We start from the raw sequence: 12,387 nt of genomic DNA, 5'->3' as shown, positions 1-12,387 counted from the left end.
ACTAGACTTTGCGTAGCTACTCATATGTCAGCCTTGTAGGTGAAGACACTCTCAAGAAACCCAGGGTCCATATGATGAGTGTGCCATATTGAAAAACATACAAGGGAATGACAAGTCTGCTTCTGTTGGGCAACTCTTACTGTAACCCTTTCTTAGCAAACAAGTAGCATCTTCCATATTAAAAACAAACATTTTTTTGCACCTATCTGGTTTTCCCTTCTTAAAAATTCTACATGCAGAAGTCAGGAATGGTGATTTGGGAGACACGTTATTAAGTGCAAGAATTCTGGAGTTGGAAAAGATGGTTTGGGGATCGTTTTTGTTTTCCTGTTATACAGTTCAGTTTCATTTGCCCAATTACTTTGGGCAGTTAAATGGAAACTTTGAGAAATCAGGTGTGATTTGTAGGCTAATAGCCTTCAGAGTACACACACTCTTGCTACATTTGACACTTGAAATTAGGTAAATGGGAACAGGATTCCACATCTTGCATTTATGTATATCTTTATCTGATAAACATCACCCTGAACTGCTGTAGGAAAAACATGAAGGTGGTTTCTTTTCAGCTGTAAGCTTTCGGTGGACAGGAGCCAGTGAGACCAGACATGAAAGATTAATGCTTATTTTGGGGGAAAAAATATTACAGGGTGCCTTGCTGTTTGATTACAAGCCTTGGAATTAGTCAACATTTCCATAATTCTAAACCAATATACACCTGTTTTCCCACTGTGATGTGAAGGCACAACTTAATTTAACAGAAACCCTGCTGTGCTAAATCTCTCATTAAATACCAAGTGAGTTCGGTAATTTAAAGTTGTAGCACTACTATTTTAACTGGTTGCCTTCATATTATGAAATTAATAAGAAATTAATGATGCACTTTGCCATATGCCTTCAATTTCTTTCTGAATAAAAATAAAAGGGATAAAGAAAAATGCATCACCAGCTGACACTTTAAAGCTTTTCTGGTTGTAATCATTTTTCCTGTGGATAAAATCCATTAAAAAGGCACTTGCTGCCTTTTTTTCTAAAGTGTCCAAAACTTTCCATTGAAAACAAGATCAAATAGCACTGGGTTTTTCCTCCCCCCCAGTTTAATTTTCTTCTGCAGTTGTTGTTAGGTATCATAGGGAACTTTTATCGCGCAACCAAACTTGATTGATGTTTAGGGACCATTTTTGGGTCTGGAGAGAAACAAAGAACTCTGTATTGCAGAGGACGAAGTGCTGATGGGACCATCTGTTACTCAGCTGAATGTGTTTGCTCTTAGATTTTTATTGGAAGGCATCCTTCCTTCATGCCAGGTCAGGTCATAAAGACCCTTTCCATAGTGGGCAGGTGATGAGGTGGCTAAGGAAGACACTGGGTCTTTCTTCCTCTGAAATGCTCATCATGAATCCTAAAAATACAGTATTGGAAATAGGGAGCAATCCAACAGCTCAACACAAGGAGGATCAGAGACAGAGCCCCTGGATGGCATTTCCCTGGTTTGACCACGCTCTCCTCTAGAAATGGAGGCGTGATGCACAAGCCGCAGATCACCTCTGAGGCACGCTGCCTTACTTGTTTCTGACATCTCATTAGATTAACAAGACACTAACGATTATTGAGTCCCTACTGTGTGCGCTAAGCTACAGGCACTGAGCTCTAGCAGTTCGTACATGCTGCCATCCACCCGCCCTTGAGATGCCCAGTGAGTAAGACTCCCATCTCCTGAAGAGAATACCTTCCGTATGTCCGCACAGGCAGGGCTCCTCGGTGAGCCTGTGGGTTTGCTGCAAAACTGTTAGCCTGACTCTTTCCACAGCTGAGCCCTTGGTGTTCCTGGACAGATTCTGGTTGCCTCTGCTTTGACAAGTTTGGCAGATCGGGCTAACAGATAGCTTCTCTTGTTTAGGATGGCACAACCTGACTGGAAGAATTAGTCACAGAAATGTCATCGTCTTCTGTTCTATTTCCCAGAGAGAAAAATCCTTGCAGAGGCAACTTGAGAGATTCATTTTGTATTCACTGACCTAATTTGGCTTAATTAAAAAATAAAATAAAGACCTTAATCGAAGCACAGAAAAACGGCCACGATCTCTTCAATAATCAGATGTCCAGGACCAAATATCCCCATGCCAGTGACAGCATTGTGCCTTATGTCATTCTTTTTTCAAGGTCTTAAAACATACTGTCTCTCGCCATAAGGCTTTCTGATTGAAAAGCTACAACAGTATCATTAGAGCGTTCACTGTATAAATTAATTTAATTAAGGATGTAATAACAGACAGGAATATAGTTTTGGAAAAGCTCTTAAATTTTAACAGCAAGGAGGAATCAGAATCTAAATGTCTTGTAAAATATTAATTGCAAATGTCTTCCAGACATTTTCTCTGCCTATGTCTTCCTCCTTCCTTTCTTTTTAGAATCACTACCGGTTTTATTAAATGCAGTTTATATTAAGGAGTTAGTGCCCTAAGAGAACATTTGTTTAGAGCGTTCCATTTCAGTGGTGGCTTACCGAAAGGTGTTTTATAAGAACATTTGCAGTGTGAACGAGGGCTCCACGTAGATTGGAGATATAAAAACAAATGAGGCTGATCCAGTAGGAAGAAGCTGTAAATAAAACTGCCTCTTGGGACAAGTGTGTTCACCCACATGAAGTGAATGAGCCCCTTCTTGGCTTCCCTGGAAGGGATCATTTACCTACACAGCCAAGCACTCTGTTTCCCGCCAGGTGGCCTTCCACTCTGTCCTCTATAGGATTGTCCCCCTGTGTCCTTTAAGAGCAGAGTGCTGGGGTTTAATATTCTTCCAGCAGAACAGCTTGGCTCTCACTGGGACCAAATTCAATTTGCCCATTGTAATGCGTTCTGAGGTACTCATTTTCTTTGAACCACCTCTTCTAATTATTAATATGTATTTAATGCCTTTGTTCTCAGAGCCATGATGATTATTTTATCATTACCATCATCATTATTATTTCTGTCATAAAATCCCTCAAACCCCATCTCACCGTATCATGGAAATCCGCCTGCCCCAAACCATCTTATTTGAATCCCAGCCTAACTAGACCAGGGTAGATAAACTTTTTTCTCGGATATCATTTATTTACAACAGGAAGAAACCACCAAAATGTCTACATAAGCAGGTTGAAGTCTTAAAAAGCATGTTATCAAGTAGAACACACAAAACATTCATACACTCATTCAACAAGTAGTTACTGTTGTTGTTTTTTTTAACTTTACATGTTTTTATGTATTTCTGAGAGAGACAGAGTATGAACGAGGAGGGCAAGAGGAGAGTGTAACACAGAATCTGAAGCACACTCTCAGAGCCCGATGCGAGGCTCAAACTCACGAACTGTGAAATCATGACCTGAGCTGAACTCAGACGTTTAACCGACTGAGCGCCCCCCCCCCCAGGCACCCCAGTATTCACTGAATTTTTATTGTTTTCCAGGAACTGTTCTGGGCACTAGGGAATACAGTAGCAACCGTGCTGTTTATAACTGAATCACCCAAAAACAAAGCCAGCCACCATGCCTATACCTGGTTAATGTTTAGTAAATAGTTCTTGGATACTTAACGCTCAAACGAGCTACATTCATAAACTATTTCCCAAGGAGTCAAGTTTTATTCCAAAAAATGGCAGTTTTGTCCACAAGTATTCCAAGTGCTCCAGAATAGGGGATGAGTGTAGATTTGCTATGATGCGCACACAAGTGTGTGTGTGCGTGTGTGATATAATTTGTATACTACACACAGACTTGTATGTATGTCTCTCTATACTTAAGATGGGCATGTATTCACACACATCCGTATGTAGGTGTTAATTCAGCCAAATAGATAAAACCAGGAAGATACAGCTTCAAATCCCATTTTTTCAGTCCTGTCAACATATGCTTAATTACTTTGCAGTCACCTTCCTTACATTAAGCTTCATGAACTGTGTAATTTTTAGGTTTGTTTGTCTGTTTGTTGGTTTTTGCTTTGAATCGGGATCATGGCTGATTCATAGTGCATGCGCGAGGATACTTGAGAACCACCATTTAATGGTGATAATCCCTGCCTTCCACCTTCTTAACAGAAGAGTAGGCGCTGAGTGAGATAATGTATGTAAAGCTTTCTGAGCCCCTGAAGAAATGTGCTTAGAAGACATTGTTTCTACTTGGCAGATTCTGTAGGTGTGAACTCTTCTGGGGTCGCAACGCAACATATAAAATGTGTGTGCTGTGCAATGTGTAAATCAGGACATTGGGCTGAAATATTTGGCCTTCCAGGACTTCCCCAAAGCAACTCTTCCCCTGCTGTCTGTGCTGTTTTAGTAGAACACCACATCCTGCAGAAATGAAAGCTAAACAAAAAGTGAGGACTTTTTTTTTTTTAAGTAGGCTTCATGCCCAGAGCAGAGCCCAACACGGAGCTTGAACTCACAACCCTGAGGTCATAAGCTGAGATCAAGAGTCAGATGCTTAACTGACTGAGTCACCCAGGTACCCCAGGACTTTTTTTTAAAGATGACCTTGTAAGGGACTGTGATGGAGAGTGTCATGATGTGGCTAGAGGGCAGCCCCCCAGGGGTGTACCCGGCAGCAGGAGTGAAGACAGTGTGAAGAAGACTCAAGCTGCAGAATCAGCCCCAAATGGGACTCAGGCAGGCATGCAGGAGTATGGCCCGCTCATTGGTTTGGGCCTGAGACAGAAATTTGGAGGATGAGGGGGTGCCTGGGTGGCTCGGTCAGATAAGCATCCGACTCTTGATTTTGGCTCAGGTCATGATCTCACGGTTCATGAGTTGGATCCCTACGTTGAGCTCTGTGCTGGAAGCATGGAGCCTGCTTGGGATTCTGTCTCCCTCTCTCTGCTCTTCCCCTGCTCGCTCGCTCTCTCTCTCTCAAAATTAAAAAAAAAAAGAAAAGAAAAGAAAGCTGGAAGATGAAAGAAACTCCAGGCCCAGTAGTCCCCAGTCTGGAGGCCAATCACAAGGGGTCTGGGAAAGTGTATTTTAATATTTCACAAAAGGATATTGGAAGTCGTCTGTTCGCCCACCATAACATTTTTCATGCCACCTGAAGGGAGGGTTCTTTTGCTTTAGGCTGGCAGCCGGTCAGGTCAATAGCTTTGATTGGCAGTTATTGACATATGGCTTTGATTTTAACTGTAATGAAAAGCTGCTTATTTTTATTTTGAGTTTATTTTGAAAGAGAGTGAGAGCACAAGTGGGGGAGGGGCAGAGAGAAGGAGACACAGAATCCCAAGAAGGCTCCATGCCATTGCCATCAGCCCAGAGCCTGATATGGGGCTCAGACCCACCAACCCTGAGATCATGACCTGAGCAGAGATCAGGAGTCAGACATTCAACCGACTGAGCCACCCAGGTGCCTAGTGACTTTTAAAATAGGGCCCATTCGGTACAAGGAAGTCTGTGGGAAGAAATTGATGAGGGGTCCTTGGTGGTGAAATGTTGAAAGTGGCTGGGCAGCATGGGGTTAAAACAGGCAGCAATTACATGAGTTTTTTATAATGGAGTTTCAGTGGAATGCTGTGCAGAGGCTCAACTCCATCCCTCATTACCAGGACTGTTGTGAGGGCTTAGGAAAGCATACGTGCAACTTACCTCCCCCAGGGGCCCAGCCAGGGAGGCATAATTGCCGCGTGTCATTGAGCAGCACTGCAGTCTCACTGGTGACGTGTGAAGGCACGATAGGAGAGCACAGTGGCAGAAAGAAACGAGAGTTGGATTTCAGAGGTACTCATTTCTCTCTGATATCCCGGACTACATTGGGAATATTAAGTTCAGTTATTAGATCTCACTTCTATTAGAGGTTGATAAGCTTTCAAAAGAAGATTGTAGGGAAAAATCCATGAATTTGATTAAAGGTCTGGATGGAATTGCATAGGAAACGAGTTATGACAATCAAATGAAAAGGGCAAGTTTTTTTCTAAGACTTTATTTTTAAGTAATCTGTACACCCAACATTGGGTTCCAACTTAAAATGCCAGGGGAAATGGGGTTATTGTTATTTTTTTTAATAAATTTGGAAAACTAGTCCAAATTTTGCCCTCAGAGTATGCAGTCCCCATTAGAGTTCATCACCTGAAAATATTAACTGTTATGCTGGACAGACCGTGAATGTGTCACATGTAGGGTGAGCACAACTCAGGGGACTGTGTCCAGTAGAGGTGAGCTGGCCAGTTCTTCAGTCTCAGGCTCCAGGCCATGAAAAAGTATGTGACAAAGGTGGGGATGGAGAGAGTTCTCCCAGGAACCCCAAGGTTCTTCCCTCTCCATGTCACCGAGACATGGAGAATGGTGGAGCCAGGGAAAGGGAGCCTGGGATCAGAGGGAGTCTTGGAACCCCAGTTGGGTGGGGTCTAGGGTGGTGAGCGCAAGGGAAGCAGGTGGGCCGCGGCCACTAGGAGGCGAGGCGGGATGTTCACCATGTCTTAAGAGGTAGGGAGCGGGACCCAGGACACCAACACAGCACAACAATGTGAATCACTGCAAAAGCGACTGTTTATTGATGGCCCGAGCGTCAGGCACCACGTGGAGGCTGTTTGAGTATATTTAAATTGTCACAGCACCTCCCCAAGTTCTGTATCATATGACCCTGTTGGCTGGTGAGGAAACTGAAACTCAAGAGTGACTTGTCTGGGGTTAGACAGCTGGTGACTATGAGTCTCTGACCTCGGACGCCAAGGGCCCCGCCGTTCAAGACCCCCAGGAGCAGGTGCTTTCCCTCGGCACTGCCACTGAGGCATTGATGAGCTCAGGATGCCCACGTTTGCTCCCTTTGGAGCTGTCCTGAAATCAGTCTGAATCCTCAGCTCTTTGACTCCTAAAACTAGCGGTGTCACACGGTGAGGTGTCGCACGGTGAGCTCGCCCAAGGGGCAGAGCCCCCGGGTCCTGGTGCTTAGCTAAGCAGGCCTTCCCCGAAGGCAGCTGGCGCCCTCACCCCACCGGAGCCGGTCCTGATGCCGGGGCACTGCACTGTGGGGCCAGGGCACGGCACTGTGCAGCTTCGCCCAAGATACGGAGCCCCGCCCTCTTGCCCAGCCGGAGGCTGCTTACGTCGCTGGGTGGGTGTGGCCAGGCATTTGCTCCTTTGTCGGGCTTGAGGCTCCTTGCACCAGGCTCTCTAGGAAGGAGCAACAGATCAAAGGCAGTCACTCCTGTAAGAGGAGCTACTTTGCAAAAATGATTATAAATGCAACACCTTTCTTCAGAGGAGTGTAGCTTTACCAACAGCATCTCATTAACATTCATGTTAGTAGAGCGCCTTGCTTTATCTACATCCCCAGGCTTTCGGTCCCAGTCCCCAATCTGCATCCTAATGCCCTGCTCTGTCCAGCTGGCCTTCCCCCCCCCCCNGCTGGGCTCATCCCAGAAGATCAGGCATGAACCCTGTTACTCAGCACACGAAACAGGAAGCACAGGACAGCAAGCGGGCTGTGGTGGTGCACAAAGACTGGGAAAAAACAGAAGTTCCTCCACCCTCCATCATTGCGCCTTGCTGCCCCGAGGAGCTCTGGCGCTTTGGAGAACAGCTGGCCCCTACCCCCAATCTCTGCTTCTGGAAACAGGGGACCAGACTCTGCACCACAGATGAGGACACTCAGAAACCAGCAGCAAGCGCTGCACACAGGGTCCCGCGGCCCCACGTTCTCCTTAACGGCAAAGTCAAGGGCAAGGAGACAGGGTCAGCACAATGCTTTTCCTCGAGTCCTGGGAGCTCGGGTGATCTCTCTCCATCCCCAGGCAGCCACCTGCTCTGTTCTCTCCCTTGGTCAGGAGGTGAGTTAGGACCAAAGGCTGAGTGTTGACTAAGACATTAGGGTATATCATGTGGCTAATTCTGTCTGGTCATCACACTGTCATTGCTTTGTTGACATAGATGTAGATATGTGGACATGCACGTGTTGTGGAGACTTGATGGTGTGTCCCTTCCACCCCCCACTGGCCTGGTCGTGGAAGCAAGAACCAGGATGCCATGTCACAGCACATGGGGTTAAACCTAGAGTTCTGTGATCTCTGGACCAAGTCCTCCCTCAGGGATCAAAAGGACCAAGTCAAAGTGAAAAATACGTTCCCAGGAAACTCACCTCTACCCTTGGGTGACTGTGGGTCACTAGGGAATATTTCAGTCTGTCAGATCCCACACTGTGTGCTTGCCCACACATACACGGTTTTTAATTTCTCTAGAAAAGCATATATTTAAATACATACCAGGAAACAGTGCCAGATGCTTTGTGTTAAGTGGTACGTGAGGTCCAGTGTAAGTAGACTGACTGTCAACAAGTCGTGTAGATCAGGAAAAGAAAGCTAATTGCTGTCGTTGCCTATGTTACTGCAGGCGGGTGTAAATTCAGAACAGTAGTTCTAGAAATCACTCCAGAAGTATCTTTCTAGCAAATTTTGGTTTTGTGAATGTTTTGTCTACATGACTGGTATTTTTCAGTGACTTTTAGAATTTAGATACTTTTAACTGAATGGCAACAAATGTTTAATTAATAAAAATAACAGTAATAGTTAACATGTACCAAGCGCCTACTGCATCTTGGGCACAGTGCCAAGGGTTTTATATACACCTGAGCTCATGAAAATGATAAAATACCAGATAAATAATAAAACAGGGAGTCATAATTTGTTTTCCCACTCTGGTTGCCTTTTCAGTGAGAAGTCTATCATTCCAAATTTCAGACTGTACTTTTGGCTATTAGATGAAAATTCTCTAACAAATCACTGAATGTCGCTAATAACTGGCCTCTTCCATCTAGATACAAGGAGATGTGGAAGACAACTGTCCTCAAATTCAGCTTAACTTCACCCGTAATCCTAATCCATTACAAATATCTGACGGTTTACTAATATTTACAAGCTATCATTTAAATAGGAAGAGGCGCTTCAGCCTAGATTTGGATGAGTTTTGCCTTACGTTTTTTTCTGCAGTTCATGGAGGCATTAACTATAACCACAACTCCTACAAAAAGTCATTATGTGCCTGCAGAGGCATTTATTAGAGAATCCTAATTACTGAGGTACCCAGATCATCCCTGAGTCAGCATTGCCCTGATGTAAAACCCCTGGAGGTCATTGACCAAAATTAAATATCATCAGTAAGGAAAATAAGAGTCCCAGATTCAGGAAATCCTGGGGCTAACTTCAGTAGATTTCTGGTTAGTTGAATGTGGTTCTTTGGGTCAGCAGAGGAAGAGAGGGCATGTTGAAGAAAATGAAGAAATGAGACCCTGTCTCATCAGAGGTCATGGACTTTGGAAGCTAAAAGTGTTTTTGGAGACAATATTGTCTGCCCTTCACATTGCAGATGAAGAAGCAAAACCCCAGAACAGTTAGGTGATGGGGATGAGATGGAACAGCAACATGCATCTGCTGACTCCCAGCCTCTCGCTCTTGTCAGCATCTCATGCCCCCACAACTTCTGTACGAGATTATTCCAGACATGTCACTTACAGAAGCAGCAGTTCGGGGCCCCAACGACCATCTGTCCGTGGTGTTGCACTGTATGATGTGATCCGTGGTGTTACACTGTATGATGTGATCCGTGGTGTTACACTGTATGATGTGAGGCAGGTGAGCACGTTGATTCCTTTTCTCGTTTCTACCCTCTGAGAAACACTCCGATAGTAATAATATTCTTCCTGGCCATTTACCTAAAATGACAGATGAACTAGGTGATTTTAACAGAATATTTGAGGAAAAAACAAAAGTGGTCCTAAGTTTAAGTCCATTTGCATCGAGAGCTGGTTCTGTAATGAGTAGCCCTGACTGGGGAGCTTTTGAAATGACCCATGCCCGGGCCGTGCCTCTGTAAGATAGAAGAAGAATCCCTCAGGGCCGGCGCCTGGCATCGGTGTTTTTAAAGCACTCCAGGCGATGCCAGGGTTCAGATTGAAGAACCGCTGTTGAAGAAGGACCGCCATCAGCCCCAAGGCTAAGGTGGTAGTGATGAACCTGTTTCCTCCTCCTGCTCATTTGGGTGCGTGGGAGCACTCCCACCCACCGATGACCCTCCCACAAGTCTGGATAGCCCTGCTACTCAGAGCCCCGGAACTGGCAGGTTGTGTGAGATGCTGACTTTGAGGGCTCACCCTGGACCTGCATTTGCCCCAGATCCTGGGTGCTTTCTGTGCACAGTACAGTTCGATGCATATGCGCCGTTGGGAACAGTCCTCATGAGTACCGTTATGCTGGGAGTCAATCGCAGTTCGCTTCAGGACCGCACTGACTGCGTGTGCACACTTACCTCCTGCAGCAGAATCGGTAGGTTTCCTCATCTCGGCGCTTGAGAGGGCAGAGCTCCTCTGTGGCTCCAGATGCTGCCTTCCTGGATTTCCTTGCAGACATTCTGAAAGTGCTCTGGGTGGGCTGAGCATCTGGGACAGGTCAGGAAGGAGGTAAAGCAGCGAACGGCATATGAGGAGGTCCTTTGTCCTCCAGCATCTTTGTATGGGCAACTGTGTGTTTTCCGTCCCATCAGCTCTCAAAGACCTGCCAGAAAATCTCACATGAGTGAGACTTACGTAGAATTAATTTGTCCCAGGCTGTAAGAGGATGAATGGAGTTGGTGCTGTTTTTAGCACAGTTGTTTTTTTCTGGCCAGAATAAGCTAATTCTAAAGAGGAGCAATTTTCTGCCACACGGAGTTCATCTGTAATACCCGGCAGCCTGGTCCCACCTTGGCAGAGACCGTGGGCATGTGGAGTCCCTGCTGGTTCATCCTTCACGGACCTGCACTTCCTTACTAGGGAAGCAAAGCACTGCTTATCCTCTCTCTCGATAGCCACCGCTTGAGAGACTTTTGCTGACAAAGGAAATTTCACTGCCACACGAATGCTAGGGTAGAATACACTGCCTTCAAAGGGCAGGTACTTGATAAGCACGTATGTGTGTGTTAGTTTGGGAGGCTTAAGAAGAATGTCACCTGTCCTAAATAGTTGTTGTGAGATTCCCCTGGAGTGGGTTCTTGTATTCTGTCCCTACTTCCCGTGGATCTGGAGATGCGTTTCATGTGTTGGGTGGTTCACGATCACTTGAAATACCACAGGCCCCCGGGCAGCAGACCCCCTAAGCGTGGAGTTATTTGTTGCCACGAAAACACTAAACCCCATATGGCCACCGTTGGCCTGAGTCATATCTTTGTCTGTCAGACCAGCATCAAAGCATGAGCTGTGGCTGGATAACCAGGTAAGAAGCAGATGGTGAACAGAGGAGCCAACCAGGAAAGGAAGCCACAGAGGGGCAGGACAAGGGATTAGTGCCTCCCACCCCAGAAGGAGGACACATTCGGAGTGAAATACCTGCTGATGGTGTGTTAGACCTACACAGAATGGGGGACCAGGAAAGGCCCGTAGAAGGGAAGAGTAAAATTACCAGGCCTTCCCAAGGAACTTACAGACACCTTGTGTTTATTTCTCTCAGCACAACTGACTGGCTGACCCATGGGGACAAGTCCACAGCTGAGTGTGTGTGGCCTCCAGGACTAAAACATCGTCAGCTTTGCTCTTTGCTGACGTCACCTCAGAAAGTCAGGCCACACCTCTCACGCAGGCTTCTATCAGCTCAGGGTGTGATCCTGAGCCCAGCCAGACTCACAAGGGGGAATTAAGCTCCACCTCTTGATGAGGGAGATCCTGAAATACTCACGAGAGCTGCACTTCAGGTCCTGTCATTGAACTTCACATTGCCCTCCCCACCTATGTATTTCACTGTCTGATTAGAGCTGAATTAATAGACTGGGGCTGCAAAGGAGCTCTTCCTTCCTAATTATGCATTTTTGGAGATGGACAGACCATGCTTTTCCACTGCTGCTCACTGTGCCTCGCAGGTCAAGGGTGCCAAGCCTCCTACCCTTGGTCTTGGGAAGAATCACGAGTCGGTGATCGCAGGCTGCCGTGACCAGGGTCAGCACATCAGCTTGTTGGTCTAGGCTCTCGACCCAGCTGATAAATAGTGAAATCTCCTTACCGCTTGAAAAGCAGGGCACGAGTGAGCCATGGTGAGGACGCTTCGGTCTTTATGGCCATCTTGGTAATGCCTCCTGAAGGCACTTTGGCGATGCTGGCTAAGGAAAAGGGCGTTGTGCTGGTTCTTAAGGGCACGCCCATGTTGTTTTTCTCTGTGACTTGCCTCACCAAAGGTAGCGGCTCACGTTCACAGATGGGAAATGGAAAGTGGAAGAACACTTTGCTCGAAGTCGGGGCGTCTTGTGAGGCAGGTCTCTCAAAGGCAACTGGACACAGTGCCTGGTTCCCAGAATAGCCCCGTATGGACCATGAGCTTCAGTCCCTTTGACAGCATTTGGTTGGACAGATGTCGTAGTTGGGATTTTTTGGGCATGTTCATAGGCATTTTATCTTGACTCTCTTCTCTAAACATGATA

The 12,387-nt window shown here is 46.0% G+C and overlaps 1 protein-coding gene across 1 annotated transcript in view; it reads left to right on the top strand.

Moving 5' to 3' along the window:
- Nucleotides 1-12,387, top strand: part of CELF2 (CUGBP Elav-like family member 2) — a 320,350-nt gene that overhangs the window by 209,610 nt on the left and 98,353 nt on the right.

The sequence above is a fragment of the Crocuta crocuta genome, unplaced genomic scaffold (assembly GCF_008692635.1).
Source record: "Crocuta crocuta isolate KB4526 unplaced genomic scaffold, BGI_CrCroc_1.0 scaffold32, whole genome shotgun sequence".
Lineage (NCBI taxonomy): Eukaryota > Metazoa > Chordata > Mammalia > Carnivora > Hyaenidae > Crocuta > Crocuta crocuta.
This window is presented reverse-complemented; position numbering and strand designations above follow the sequence as displayed.